The sequence below is a fragment of the Zalophus californianus genome, chromosome 8, assembly GCF_009762305.2.
Source record: "Zalophus californianus isolate mZalCal1 chromosome 8, mZalCal1.pri.v2, whole genome shotgun sequence".
Classification (NCBI taxonomy): Eukaryota; Metazoa; Chordata; class Mammalia; order Carnivora; family Otariidae; genus Zalophus; species Zalophus californianus.
The window spans coordinates 85,386,842-85,401,882 of record NC_045602.1 but is presented as its reverse complement, the minus strand read 5'-3'; positions in this window follow the sequence as shown (position 1 = coordinate 85,401,882).

Genomic DNA, 15,041 nt, shown 5'->3' with positions numbered 1-15,041 from the left:
TATAACGCCATCCCGGGGGTGCTTACAGCCCTGGCATCCTCTTTACCTCCTCCAAATAAGTATTCAGATTCAGTTCCGCCCACACTGTGGTGCCCGTGAGCTTGGTGGTCAAGCTTCTCAAAAACATTCCGTGGTGCACCCTCGTAACTTTCTTCCCCGGCCTTGAGTCACTCTTGGATTCCCAGATGGGTCAGACACTTAAGAAAGTGTTCAATTCTTTCAATAAATGTAGTAGATGACCAATCTGTTACAATGTAATGAGAGCTAGCACCTTCTAGGTTCCTATATAGTCCAGGCCTCCTCTTAGTCCTGTTAAAATCCATGTCCTCTAATCCTAACAATATTGTAAGGGAGATGAGAAATTAGTAAGACTTGGGAATGTTAAGGAATTTGCCCAGGAACATACAGTGACCCAGCAGCAAATTCAGAATTCGAGGCCAGCCTTCCTGCCCTGGAGGCCTGAGCTTGGGTCCTGCAGCTCACTGCTGATGACCGTGGAGGTCAACATATGCTAACTTTCATCATTAGCCATCAGGGAAATTCAAATCAAAACCACATTGAGATACCACCTTACACCAGTTAGAATGGCAAAAATTGACAAGGCAAGAAACAACAAATGTTGGAGAGGTTGTGGAGAAAGGGGAACCTTCTTACACGGTGGGAATACAAGTTGGTACAGCCACTTTGGAAAACAATGTGGAAGTGCCTCAAAAAGTTAAAAATAGAGCTACCCTATGACCCAGTAATTGCATTACTGGGTATTTACTCCAAAGACACAGATGTAGTAAAAAGAAGGGCCATATGCACCCCAATGTTCATAGCAGCAATGTCCGCAATAGCCAAACTGTGGAAGGAGCTGAGATGCCCTTCAACAGATGAATGGATAAAGAAGATGTGGTCCATATATACAACAGAATATTACTCAGCCATCAGAAAGGACGAATACCCAACTTTTACATCAACATGGATGGGACTGGAGGAGATTATGCTAAGTCAAATAAGTCAAACAGAGAAAGTCAATTATCATATGGTTTCACTTATTTGTGGAACATAAGGCATAGCATGGAGGACATTAGGAGAAGGAAGGGAAAAATGGAGGGGGGAGATCGGAGGGAGAGATGAACCATGAGAGACTATGGACTCCAAGAAACAAACAGGGTTTTTGAGGGGAGGGGGGGTGGGGGGATGGGTTAGCCCGGTGATGGGTATTAAGGAGGGCACGTACTGCATGGAGCACTGGGTGTTATACGCAAACAATGAATCATGGATCACCACATCAAAAACTAATGATGTATGATGACTAACATAACATAATAAAATTAAATTAAATTAAAAAAAATATGCTAACTTTCAAGTCACTTTGTATGTAAAAGTAAGAAATGCTTAAATGCTTAATTCAGTGACTGGAAGATCAGCGGACCTGGCAATAGGTTCAAGGAAGAGAAAGAAAGAATGAAAGAAGGAAGGAAGGAAGAGGAGAAAAAGAAAAAGAAAAAGAAAGAATGATATCAAATGATAACTTACTCCTCTAAGTATCTAAACTTCTAGTTTTGAAGGAAACTTCACCCTGACTCTGCCTAAGATCACAATATTCTCTGCTGATGGAGTGGTAAATTTGCCCATGCCCCTTTCCTGACCAGGTGATGAATACCCATGGTTTCTTGAGGAACATGATGCTTTCCTCTGACTTTCTTGGCGCATGTAGCTTATGCTAAGCCTTGTTCCCTTAAGCAGGGCTGCAGAGGCCCGTCCAGGACCCATGGCCCCAGCACGAGCATCACCTGCCCTAGCCTGACCACCCGGCCAGGCTCTGGGTCTGTGACCTGCCCCCTGCCTGTCAGAGGCTACAGGGTGTTCACTTTGTTGCTGTTGTGTGGTTCCTAGTTTTGACCAAAGCCCCTGTATTCTTTGGAAGCAATCTGCACAATATCTTTTCTGTCCATATTGAAATCTTTGTCATCAGTGGAGAATCCCACCAACACAACTGGTGCTTTCCAAACAAAGATATCACTTGCTATAAAATTTCTTCTTATGGTAAGCACTTCTCTGTTTTCTCTTATCTCCAATCTACACGTACTTTTCTTGTCTTTGTTAGGTTTAATGTGTGTTTTGCATCTTATAGTCTGTTTTCATCTCTTCCATTAGAACAGAGGGTGCTTAATAAATTCTTAATAACTGATATGCTAAGGGCCAACTAAAATGAAACGTTGAAGGAGATGTGGCAAATTCTACTATTCCAAGTCTATATTTACCTTTGCACTCCCAAACGTATTGCAGTGACATCTGTATTAAGACATCACCAATGAAATGAATCCTGAAAACTGAGTGAAGTATATATCAAAGTGAAAGTATACTAGGCCTTTCTTGAGGACTTAGGCTGTGCTTTTCAAAAAATTTGTTTGCCTGACTTTCTGCTAGAGCTTGAAAAAGAGCGACTCAGACAAAACCATCAGGCTGATAATATGAGCTATGTGACAAGCTGTCCATACAGAGCTCTATTAGCTACTAAGAGCTATTAGCTCAGAAAAAGATGAAGTCATCACAAAGCACTCTGCGCAGCAGGTTCCTCTCTGTTTTATGACAGCGCCGGGTCTAATGTGAATAATGATATGGCTTCCATCTCCAAGACCCTTCCTCCAAGGAGCCCAAAGTGCTTTGCAAATGTTTTCTTATTGATTTTCATAGCTCTGTGCAAGTGTTCTGAAGGCACCAGAGGAAGGGGTGTGGATGAGGGTGTTGCAAGTCAGCAGAGAGACCCGACTCAATTCCCACAGTGGAGTCCAGTTTGGCTGCACCCTACCCCCTCCGGGGCTGGAGCCTGCCCTTCACCTCTTCCTCCTCCCAAACAAAAAGAGCCTTCGCAAATGAGAAGCACAAGGTGTTTGTTTTTTATATGCCTTCAATGTGTTCAGTTCTCAAAAACGTTTTTATTTTTATTTTTTATTTTACTTTATTATGTTATGTTAGTCACCATACAACACATCATTAGTTTTTGATGTAGTGATCCACGATTCATTGTCAAAAACATTTTTAAATGGCTATTATGCCTGTGGAGGGTTATTGTAGGTTGAGGATTTCCCTATTTGGAAAAAAAAAATTTCCCACCATTCAGCCTGCCTTCTTTGTATCCATGACACAATGGACAATGGCAGACACTGAAGGTCAATGAGCAGTTTCTGGGGAAAAAAAAAAGAGAGAGAAGAAAGGAAGGAAAGGAAAATTTTTACAAATCCAAAGGAAATATTTCCTTGACTTTAGCCAACCTAAAATATATATATTTTGACCTTTCAGAACAAATCGGAACAAGTTAAAAGAAGAAAAGCCTAAAGAGTGCAGCTTCCTGAACTGATAACCCATTGAGTTTTCCTGAGACTGGAATACAGATCAGTGAGGGCCTCCGAGTGTGGTCTTCTCCAGGAGAGAAGCCTAGAGGCCAGTGACAACTTTGTGCAGTGACAGTCTGGCTCCGGACACATCCCCAGGAGGCTGCCGCAGAGTTGATCGGAGAGGCCCATGCGGGCCTCAGGAAAAGCAGAGAGCCCTCCATGGTTCTCCATTGTTTCTATCAGGACCAGAAAATTCTTTATTGGGGGAGCTGTCCTGTGCTCTGTAGGATATTCAGCTGCGTCTCAGGTGTCTGCTCACACATGCCACCAGCACCCTTGCTGAGTCATGCTTGTCAAAATGGCTCTAGACTGCCAAATGCCCCCTGAGGGCAAAATCATCCCTAGTTGAGGGGCACCTGGGTGGCTCAGTCCAGTCTGCCTTCACCTCAGTACGTCTGCCTTCAGCTCAGGTCATGGTCCCAGAGTCCTGGGATTGAGTCCCTTATCCGCATCCGGCTCCTTGCTCAGCGGGGAGTCTGCTTCTCCCTCTGCCTGCCGCTCCCCCTATTATGCTCTCTCTCTGACAAATAAATAAATAAAATCCTTCTAAGAAAAAATCATCCCTGGTTGAGAACCACTGTCCTTTATCAGCCACTCTGGAGGGCTTCAAAAACTAAACTTTCCCCAAGAGTTGGCTGTTGTCAACTGTTAATAAGAATGCTATTGTTCCATGGGGAATGAATCAGAATATCAAAAGAAATTCAAGATGCCACCAGGTCCAAAGGACTCACACATCCCTTAGCAGAACACGGCACTCCCACTCAAAGCAGCAGCTGCTTGACCATCTTTTCCAAGGAAAACTGAAAAAGGCTTTTCACATGAAAGTGTTTGCTTCACTACCTAAGGCTTTAAAGATTAAGAATATTTTCCCCTCTCTCCAATTACAAGTGTCATTAAGAATTTGCTGAAATGTTGCCCTAGCAATCAATTTTAAGATGAATTGCTTTGCCCTTAAAAATGCATTAGGAAGACAGGATGGCTTACTGATTAACCAAGCAAATTGATATGCATTATAATTGTGTCACCACTACTAATAATTACCTGTGGATGACTAAATTACAGATTTCCAGTTAAAGAGTAAACTTAAGTTTCTTTGCATTTTAATCTTTTTGGTTGTTGGATGTTATAAGAAAAAATAAGTAATCAATCATCAAGGGCTCTTTTAAAGTGACTGGATTTACTTGGTTTACAAGTAGTGCGGGGATCATTAACCTGACTGCTACAAGTATTCATTAATTTACTTACCATCGCCTTCTTCTTTGAAATGTTCATCTGTGGAAACAGTGCAGTTGCATGAACTGAGTTACTGGCTGCAAACAGATCTATCCTTTTCAAGGAAACAACAAAGTGGTATTTTTTTAAGAGAAGTTACCTGGCACAGGACATTGCTGGCACAAACATTTTGATGCTGCTGGGACATCTGGGTGGCTCAGTCAGTTGGGTGACCGACTCTTGATTTCGGTTTAGGTCGTGATTTCAAGGTTGTGGGATCAAGCTCTGCATGGGGCTTGGAGCGCAGGACAGAGTCTGCTTGGGATTTTTTTCCCCTCGTCCCTCTCCCTCTGCCCACCCCCCACCCCCAGCCCCAGGCATGGGCGCATGCTGTCTCTCTCAAATAAATAAATAAATAAATCTTTTAAAAAAATATTTTGAGGGGCGCCTTGGCGGCTCAGTCAGTTAAGCGTCTGCCTCCAGCTCAGGTCATGATCCCGGGGTCCTGGGATCGAGGCCCACTTTGGGCTCCTTGCTCCACGGGGAGCCTGTTTCTCCCTCTCCTACTCCCCCTGCTTGTACTCTCTCTCTCTCTCTCTTTCTGTCAAATAAATAAATAAAATCTTTAAAAAAAATATTTTGATGCTGCATTAGTAAGAATATACAGCTATGCATGTAGATCAGACAGAGCCCCGCAAGAAATAATGGGACTACAGGAAACATTTTTTAAACAGGATAAAAGAAAAACTATAGGAAGCCAGAAGTTGAAGCCAAAAGTCTTTAAAAGCAAGCCAAAGTCAATGAAATATCAACTATATGCCATTACTGGAGAGAAATCAGGAATTAAGTCCTTTATTTCTATTCACAGATCTTCCCATGTCGCTATTAATCAAATTTTACCCTACCTGAAGCGGCATGATGTGACAAAGATAGCATGGGTCTGGAGTAAGCAAGGCTTTCCAATGCCCTTGAGCTTTGTGACTGAGGACAGACCCCTGTCAGAGCTACAGGTTGGCCCTGAATTCCCTGGTGCCACCTCACAGATTGTATAGGAAATAGTCTGTGAAATGTGATTGGGTAAAGAGAGAGCAAAGCAGTTCCCTGCCAGGCAGTGCTGCCCCCACCATGGAATTTTACAATTCTCATCCTATCCCCGTTAACAACTGCACTGGCCCAGGCCCAGCGGGAAACGGTTGCGACATCCATCGGATTTAACCAAAGGGGGATATTTGCAGATGTGGGGGTTGGGTGGGGGGAGTGGGGAGGAGAGAGTGGAGCTCCCCCCCACCGCCCCACCCCAGGGGTAGGAACAGTAAGATGCTGCCGCCTCCCCTGAGCCTGAAAGGGGCAGTTATTGCAAGATGGGGGAGAGAGAGCTCCCTGTAAGAGGGTCATGAGCTATGAAGACAAACAGCAAGACCACGGTGAGGCCAGAGGGAGCGGAGAAATCAACACGCTGTGATCCTGTGCACCCAAGCGAAGTCAGAGGGTGAGGGAGGCCAGGGGGAGCAGTGTGCAGAGGCACCATCCCAGTGGGCAGGCCAGGGCAGATAATGCATGTGCGCGAATGAGAACAGGGTCACCAGCGTAACCCGCTCTGCAGGTGGACAGAGGTTCTCAGACACCACCTCTACCCAGAAAAGACATCTTTCAAACTTGTCTCTTGCCTTCCCAAATGGATTTGCTACTCACCCCCTTCACATGCCATCCATCAGCTCCAAACACCCCCAGGTCCCAGGGTTGACTGTGTAACTTTATAGTGACCTGACCTGAACTTGGCATCCAGGGCGAGGAGACATTCCATTCACGCCTCTGTCTCTGACCATTTTGTTGAATCAGGTTTGGAATGGGGATGACGATCCCTTAAAGAAACCCCTTTGTGAAAATCCTTCCCAAGCGCCCTCGGAAATCATCATCAAGCTCAGACTGCTCTATTTCAGAATAGTTCCGGTCTGTAGCATGGCCTTAGTCGGGATATTCTGAAAAGCAGGGATCAAGGCAGGATTGAATAGGCACGGATTTTGTAGTGAAAGCGCCTGTATGAAAAAGAAATAGGGAGGGGGGCGGGAAAGACTGGGAGAGCCATTGGACCACAACACAAGTCTGCCCTCACCTGAAGGAGCGAGGGAGAGGAGAGGGGGTGGAAGTGTCCTTCACTCCCCCACAGGACATCTGCAGAAGATTGTCAGGGCATCCTTAAGCAAACGTCCCCCAACAAAGGAGCCCCATGTCTCTCAAGACCAGATCTGCTTCAGTATCCTCAAGGCACTCAGTCATGGCGATGAGCCACCGGAGGGAGGCATGGCCCCAAAGGAGGCAGTGGGGGACATCAACCTGGCCCTATGGCCACTTATGCTCTCCATAGTCCGGTGTCCATGACAGGCATTCCCAGGAATGCCACGATTGCACGTTAAAGCCTCCAACTTGAACAATCGTATATATGTGCATTGGGAGATGGTATATGTAGATTAATACTCCAATCAGGCATACACACTGTAAGGAGGGGTGGTTCAGAAGTAGCCGAAAGATTCTAATCAGTAGAAACTTCAATATCTTCATCTTTAACAGGCAGAGGTTAGCACGTATGGGCTAAATGGGCCACAGGATCCACTCGAAGACCAGATTTGAGTGTATTTTTACGCCTACTTGACAATCACTGTTACATTGCCACACTGTTGGATTTATGGGCATTGTGGATTGCTTGTAGTGTGTTATCACCTTTTAATGCCCATAGCAATGTGACCTATTTCATTGCTGATGTTGGAAATTTCTGTTTTGTCCGCACCTCTACATGGATGTAATTCATCCTTCCAAAGCTTTTGGCTTCTGCTGTTCTCTCTGTTGTTTTCTGCTTTGAATCTCATTTTTAGTCTATATCTTTACCAATTTCTTATTTCTGCTTGTTTTGGGGTTTAACATACTTTCCCTTTTCTGGTTTCTTGATGGGGAAGCTTTGAAGCCCAATTTGTGAGACCTTTCTTCTTTTCTAATGTAAGCCTTTCCAGCTATAAATGTCCCATTAGCGCTGCATTAGTTGCAACATGAAAACGATATATTGCCGTTCAATTCAAAACTTTAAAATTTCCTTTGAGACTTCTCTCACTCTCAAGTCATATATGTAAGTATATTATTTAATTTCTAAATGTTTGGGAATTTTCTTTTAAATGTGTTAAGGTTTGTTTTCAGGCCCAGAATGGGGTCAATCTTGGTAAACATTCTGTGTGCCCTTGAAAAAAATATGTATTCTGCTGTTAGGTTCCGTAAATATGAGTGTTTCATAAATGTCAACTAGGTTGAGTTAATTTATAGTGTTTATGTCTTCTTTATTTCTACTGATTATTTTCCTACCAGCTCTCTCAGTTACTGAGAGAGGAGTGCTGCCATCCCCAACCATAATGGTGGATTTGCTTACTTTTTCTTTTGGTTCTATCAGTTTCTGTTCTGTGTCTTTTGAAGCTCTGTCCTCCAGTGCCTACACCTGTAAGATCCCTAAAAAAGGGAGACATGACCCCTTCATCAAGTCATGGCCCTCCTTACCCCTGAGAATATGTCTTGTTCCAAAGTCTACTTTGATGTTAATGTAGCTACTCCAGCTTTCTTTAGATTTATGTTTGCACCACAAAATCTATCATGCTTCTACTTGTTTGCTATTTGTTCCATTTGGTCTTTCTTTTTCCCTCTTTTCTGGCTGTCTCTGAGGTTAATTGAACTTTTTAATTAACCATTTTATTTCCACTATTGAGTTATTATTTATACTTGTTTTGGTGGTTTTTTTTAAACATCTACTGGCTTTTAATGAACCTCCTCCCATGTGGTTTCAAGCCCCCAGGACACAGCTGCCGCACCCCCCCACCCCCCACCCCCCGCCAACACACACAACCCTTCATCCTGTCTTCGGTTCTTTTGCTGGAGACTTTGGCCTTCACTGTGACAGGCTGCCTTGGGAGCTTTCCCGTCCCTGGAACAGCCCGGGATGCACCACATCAATGATGGGAGCACCACAGTCTTGCTCTTGGCAATGTTTACCCATGTCTGCTCACTGACCAACGTCGGCAGTTTATCAATGTTGACGGTCGGGCAGAAGCTCAGGTTCCTCTTTAAGTGGTAACGACTCATACCAGCCTTCCCTGGGTGATATTTGTCAGAATCAGTCAGTCCTTTGGTGATGCTCTGCCACCAGCATTATCCAGCCTCCCACATCCGTGGCTGTGGCTCACATGGCTCAGAAGTTTCTGGGTCTTCCTCCATCTACACGGCATGTCAGTGGCCAAGATGAAAGAACATACCTGTTTTTGTTGTTGTTGTTGTTTTGTTTTTGTTCTTTTTTTTTCCAAGGAAGACAACCCCAGCTTTTATTCTATTTTTATTAAGTGTTATGAAAAGAACATACCTGTTTTTTAAAAATGTAGTGTCTGCCCTAGTGTTTACAAGATACCTCTTTAATTAATCAGAGTCTACCTTCAAATAATATTACACCACTTCACATGTAACATGAAGACCTTACGACCATGTATTCCCAACCCCTCCCCTCCCATCCTCTGGGCTGCTGTGCCCGTGTATTTTGTTTTTATATATTCTATCAACACATCATGTATTGCTATTTTTGTTCTACACAGCTAGTTTTCTTTTAGAGCAATTAGAAAGAAGGAAAACATCATTTTTTGGTTGTGTATTTCATTTCCAGTGGTCTTTATTTCTTTGTGTAAATCCAAGTTTCGGTCTGATGTCATATTCCTTCTTGCCTGAAGAGATTTCCTTAGCATTTCTTGTAGTGTAGATTGGTTGACCCAACATTCTCAGTTTTTGTTGGTCTGAAAAACTCTTTATTCTCCTTCATTTTCAAACACATATTCAATATATGTAAAATTGTGGGTCAATAGTTTTTTTCTTTCAGCTTGTTAAAGATGTCTCTGGCTCACCTAATTTCTGACAAGACTTCTACCGTAATTCTTATATTTGTTCCTCATATATAATGTGGTCTTTTTTTCTCTGTCTGCCTTCAGAATCTTCTCTGCCTTTGTGTGTGTGTGTGTGTGTGTGTGTGTGTGTGTGTGCGCGTGCGTGTGTGTCAGAAATTTAAATGATATGCTTAGGTGTATAGGCTTTTTCTTTATTTTGTGGTTGGTTGGTTTTCTGTCTTGTTTTCTATTTATCTTGCTTGGTATTTTTGGAGCTCTTTGGTTACATGGTTTTATATTTGTCATTAACTTTGGAAAATCCACAGCAATTGCTACTTCAAATATTTCTTCCACCCCCTTCTCTCTGCATTCTCCTTTTGGGATTCCAGTAAGAGGTACATTAGACCTACCGATGCTGTCCCACAGCTCTTGGATTCTCTGTCCTTTTTTTTTTTTTTTTTTTGTGAGGTTCAATTTACATCATTTCTATTTATCTACCTTTAACTTGTCTGATTCTCTTCAAAGGTGTTCAACTAAGTAGGTCAAGGTGACCACAGTCTCACTCTTCTGTAAGTGATAGCTTCCTTGAAGAAGGGGACTGGCCTGTTTGTTGCGGGCTTAGCGAGCCGGCATTGAACCCCTGCCCGGCTCAGGCCCATTGCAGCCCACTGCCAGTGCTGCATCAGCAAGGCGTCACCTCACGGGACCTGAGGTGACAGGAATGCTTCTGCCGTTTGCTGGATTATGGGTAACAAATTGCCTTGCTCTGACCCAACATGTCTGCTGTCTACTTTTGGCACTTACAGGGTAAATTACACTTATGAGGAGGAGGGGTTCTTTCTGACAAGTATATGTTATTTTGTTTACTTTTGTATTGTCTGTGTCCTGTCAGAACAGAAGCCCAAAAGCCCTTTTTGTAACAGTTACTTGTGTATGATCTACCATGTGCAAGGCATCCTACTTGGTGGGACAAAAGAAATGACTGGTTGAATGTCTGTGTCCAAGTGTTGTGATCCTGGGAGAAAGAGGAACTCAGATCTCAAACCACAAAGACCCAAGAAAGCATCCTTCCCTCTCATTATTGTGAATTCCTTAAGCTTAATATCATCCTTACATTATCCCTAATATAATCTTTGACGCTTACAGAGTGCCTTGTACATAATGCCTTATACGGAAACATACAGTAAATCCATCCATAAATGTTAAACTGATGTGTGTAGTGTTTCCTGGGCTTTGGTACTAAGATGAATCATACAAAACGGCCGATATTGGACCATTGTAACTCTCAAAAATAGTAACTAGATGTGGTTCAGCTTAATGCTAAGCTTCTAATAATTATCTTTAAATCCCTTCTTGAAAGAGTCCCAGGCTGAGAGCCAAAATGGGGAATTAAAAAGATAGATTTAATACTAAAGATTGCAAATTAAGAGACCTGGGTTTCCGTTCTAGATCTATTCCTCAGAAACTTCTTTGTCACAACCTTTTTGGCACTTCGCTGCACATCTGCCCTGAACGTTGAAGGGACAAAGTGATACAAAATATGAATTTGAAAAGATTATAGGAGTCATGAGAAGCAATACCGTGTCCCCTTATCTTGGCTTTTTACATAGGAAATAAGGCACTAGTAAGCATAATACATTAACGGGATAAAAATTGCCACTTTCTGGAGGGCATTTTGCAATAGATATCAAATCAAATATTAAATGTGAATGCATTCTGCAGCAGCCGCTTTGACCTCCAGAGGCCATCCTACAGAAACGTGTGCCCCATGCACACAGAGAGAACCTCATGAGAATGTTCACTGCAGTCCTATCAAAGGTGGCAAAATACTGGAAACAGCCTCCATGCTCATCAGTACGGGAATGGTTATGAAACAAACTGCGTTGTAACCATATAACAGAATACTATGGAACTCTTAAAAATACCAAAGGTAATGTCTCTATATCATAAAAACACATCCAAGATCTAAGAAAGGAAAAGAGAATATTGCTAAATACATGAAGAGCATACTAAACATACCTTATTTGTATTAATGTTTTAAAATGTTATATATGTGACATATTTATGAAGTCAAACTAACAAAGCCGTTGAGTATGTGTATTAATGTGTGTGTGTGCGTGTGTGCAGTGTGTGTGTATGTGTATACACATGTGTGTGTGTGTGTGTGTGTGTGTGTTGAGGGATGCATTTGGAAAGAAGAAGGCAAGAGGATCCGATCTGTCAGGGTTTGATGAGGAAACTAGTAGCCACTCTGAGCACAAAGCATTTAAGACAGAATTCATGGTTGTTGGAAGAGCTGGAGGAGTGGATATCAGGGAAGTGGCCACCAAAGATCAGAGAGGTCCACAGCGAAGTCTCAGCCTAAGCCCCGGGGAGGTGAGGGTGGTGAGCTGGCACCCACCACACCCACAAAGCAGGGGTCCTGGGAAAGGGCTGCAAAGCTGCCCTGTCCACGAAGTTAGAGCTTGTGGAAAGGTCTGAGAACCTGCCTCGTCTGCCCCTAACAACTCACCAAGTGACGTCCCTACTGCATTCCACCTTCCAGATCTCATGAGGCTTTCTCTTGGATCAATTCTAACCCAGAGCCAAACAGGGCAGAGAAATGCCCCTCAGCCTCAGGTGGGATGGCAGTGCTCATGCTGAGGTGATGACCAGCCATCCAGCTGTGGACCTGTCCTTTTTTACCAAACAGATTTTGATATGGTTAGAATCTCGGAACATTGCACCTTCTACTAAATCACAAATAACTCCCAGAGTTCACACAACCCCCCACATTGAAAATCCACTTGGGAGAAATTTTTTTCTAACACAATTACTGAACATGTGACCATAGCTCCTATTAATTAACATCTCTTTATTTTCATTTGAACAGAAATAGATCCTAGCAAATTGATGGGGAGCCATTCAAATGAATCACTAAAAGCCTGCTGACAGCTGTATGCGGAGAATTGTAAATGCCTATCATCGCGATTTATGAGACATCGAAAAGCGGTGTACTTTGCTTGCTATTTTCAAAGTGAGAAATCCACAAGGTGCTTACCTTCAGGACTGTTTACCATATATGGCGCCTTGCAATAGATCTCTTCTGGCCAGTCTACATTTCTTGACATTGAGGCAGTTACATTTATTACCTATGATGGCCTCTTCCCTCCTCCATGTTGGCAAGAGCCTCAATTTTGCTCCGAGACTCAGCTAAGTCGTGACGGATCCAAGGCAAACCTGGCAATCCCATATCAAGAGTTGGTTTAGCAGAGGCCAAATGAGCCCTGAAGGGAAATCTGCTGGGGGTGGTTTCTTGGAAAGCTTTTCCTCAGTCATTCAAAGGGCCCCAAGGAAGACAGCTCCTCTCCTCCCTCCAGACCTTAGCATGCCTGGATGTGATGCTTGGGACAGCTGTGGTCATCTTGAAGCCATGCTGACACATAGTCTTGGGACAAAGCCCAACTTGAAGGTAGCACAGAGAGAAGATGAAGAAAACTGGTATCTGGTAAGATTCTGGAGTCACTGCTGTGCTATGCCCCTTCTTTGGGTTTCCAGCGACTTTTGACACTCGATGTCTTTTGTGTTAAGTCAACTGACTTGAGTGCTCGCTTCGGCAGCACATATACTAAGTCAATTGACTTGAGATGGTTTGCATCCCAAAATCATCTTACCTGATAACAACTGTTCTCATTAGAATTCCTTAATTATGACCATGGGTCACCTTTGTGGGTTTTTTTTTTTTTACTATAAAGATATTTATTCATTTGTCAGAGAGAGAGAGCACAAGCAGGAGGAGTGGCAGGCAGAGAGAGAAGCAGGTTCCTCATTGAGCAGGGAGCCTGATGCAGGACTCGATTGGAGGACTCTGGGATCATGACCTGAGCCGAAGGCAGATGCTTAGCTGACTGAGCCACCCAGGCCTCCCCATGGGTCATCTTTGTAATAAAATTTAATGATGGTGGGAGTTCTAGGTCATATTAAAAACTAGATTTGCCATTACTCCAGCCTCTTAGCTTCCATATTCTATTATTTGTTCCTTTATTAGATAATGTGACCACTAATATTTCCACTCTGTCATATTATTAGTTGCTAACTTCAATCCGTTTTCAATGGATTTGAATGAAAACCAGTAACAAAATCAGGTTCAACTCCAAGAGGAGACACTGGAGGAGCACCAAGATGGTCTATAAGAAATTGCATATGTGCTGGTGCAAATATTTATGTTGCCTTAAGGTCACTAGGACTTTACCAAAGCAACCTGAAAAAAATTACTGCTCTTTGAATAGCAGAACATGTTTTGTTGTTTTTTTTACTGGTTTTATTGTTTTTGCTTTTATACTTCCTATTAATAGGCTGCCTCAGTAATAAATGAAAACTTTTACTTGGAAAAAAAAGACCAATCTATTAAGATAACATCCTTTGGGACATTCATCTTTTTACCCCTCAGAATAGATTTCATAATGGTTTGTGTATAGTATGTGCTTAATCAATGTGTGAATGAATGAAGCAAGCACCTAACTGTCTTGGTAACAAGACACAAGGCTATTGTTTCTCTACCTCTGTTGCCTGTCAGTTGAGTGAGGGCCCAATCTGGGCTTGTAACCTGGCTTCGATACTCACCAACTGTGAAATTCGGGAACATCACCCAACATCTTCAAGAAACACGAGTTTTCTCATCTGCATGATAAGGATGCTAGCAAATACTCTTGCAGAGGGTTGTTGTGGTGATTAAACAAGCAGATGTCTGCTCCCTGCCCCTGAACACACACATGCACATGAACACGCATGCGCGCACACACACACACACACACACACACACACACACACACTCACTCACACTGTAGAAATAGTATCATAATCTCAGGTTCAAGAAATCCTGTGTTCCAGGGCGCCTGGGTGGCTCAGTGGTTTAAGCATCTGCTTTCGGCTCAGGTCATGATCTTGGGGTCCTGGGAATGAGCCCCACTTCGGGCTCTCTGCTCAGCGGGGAGTCTGCTTCTCCCTCTCCCTCTGTGCTCTCTTTTGCTTGCTCTCAAGTAAATAAATAAAATCTTTAAAAAAAGAGAGAGGAAAAAACAGAAATCCGGTGTTCCAAAAGGCAAACATGCTCCGCCATTCGGGGTTGCTGTGTCTATCACAGAGAGAGCAGAGCAAGAAGGAGTGGGTTCTTTGTAGATGACAGCGCTGGGCATCCAATCTCTCCTGGTTTGTATTCTGTCTCCCCTCCCAGTCTGCATCTGTGACTGACAAGAGGAGCAGTTACTCCCTGCTGGAAGGACAGAAGGACCAGCATCAGTGGCCAAGCCAGGGCCAGGTTCCAGCAGGGGCTGCTACCACCTACAGCCGGAAGACGCGCACATAGGTTATGCTCGCCTGGCCAAGCGTCAGGCATCGAGGCTAATGAGATACGGTAAAGCTGTAATCTGAGAATTCCCACGTCAGCACTTGTCTAATGTAACATTGAAATAGTTCCACTCGAGATGCCAACCTGAATAAGTTAAAGATTTTAGAGACTGGTGAGTTAATAACCTGCAAATTATTAACATAATCACTCAGTCAAGTC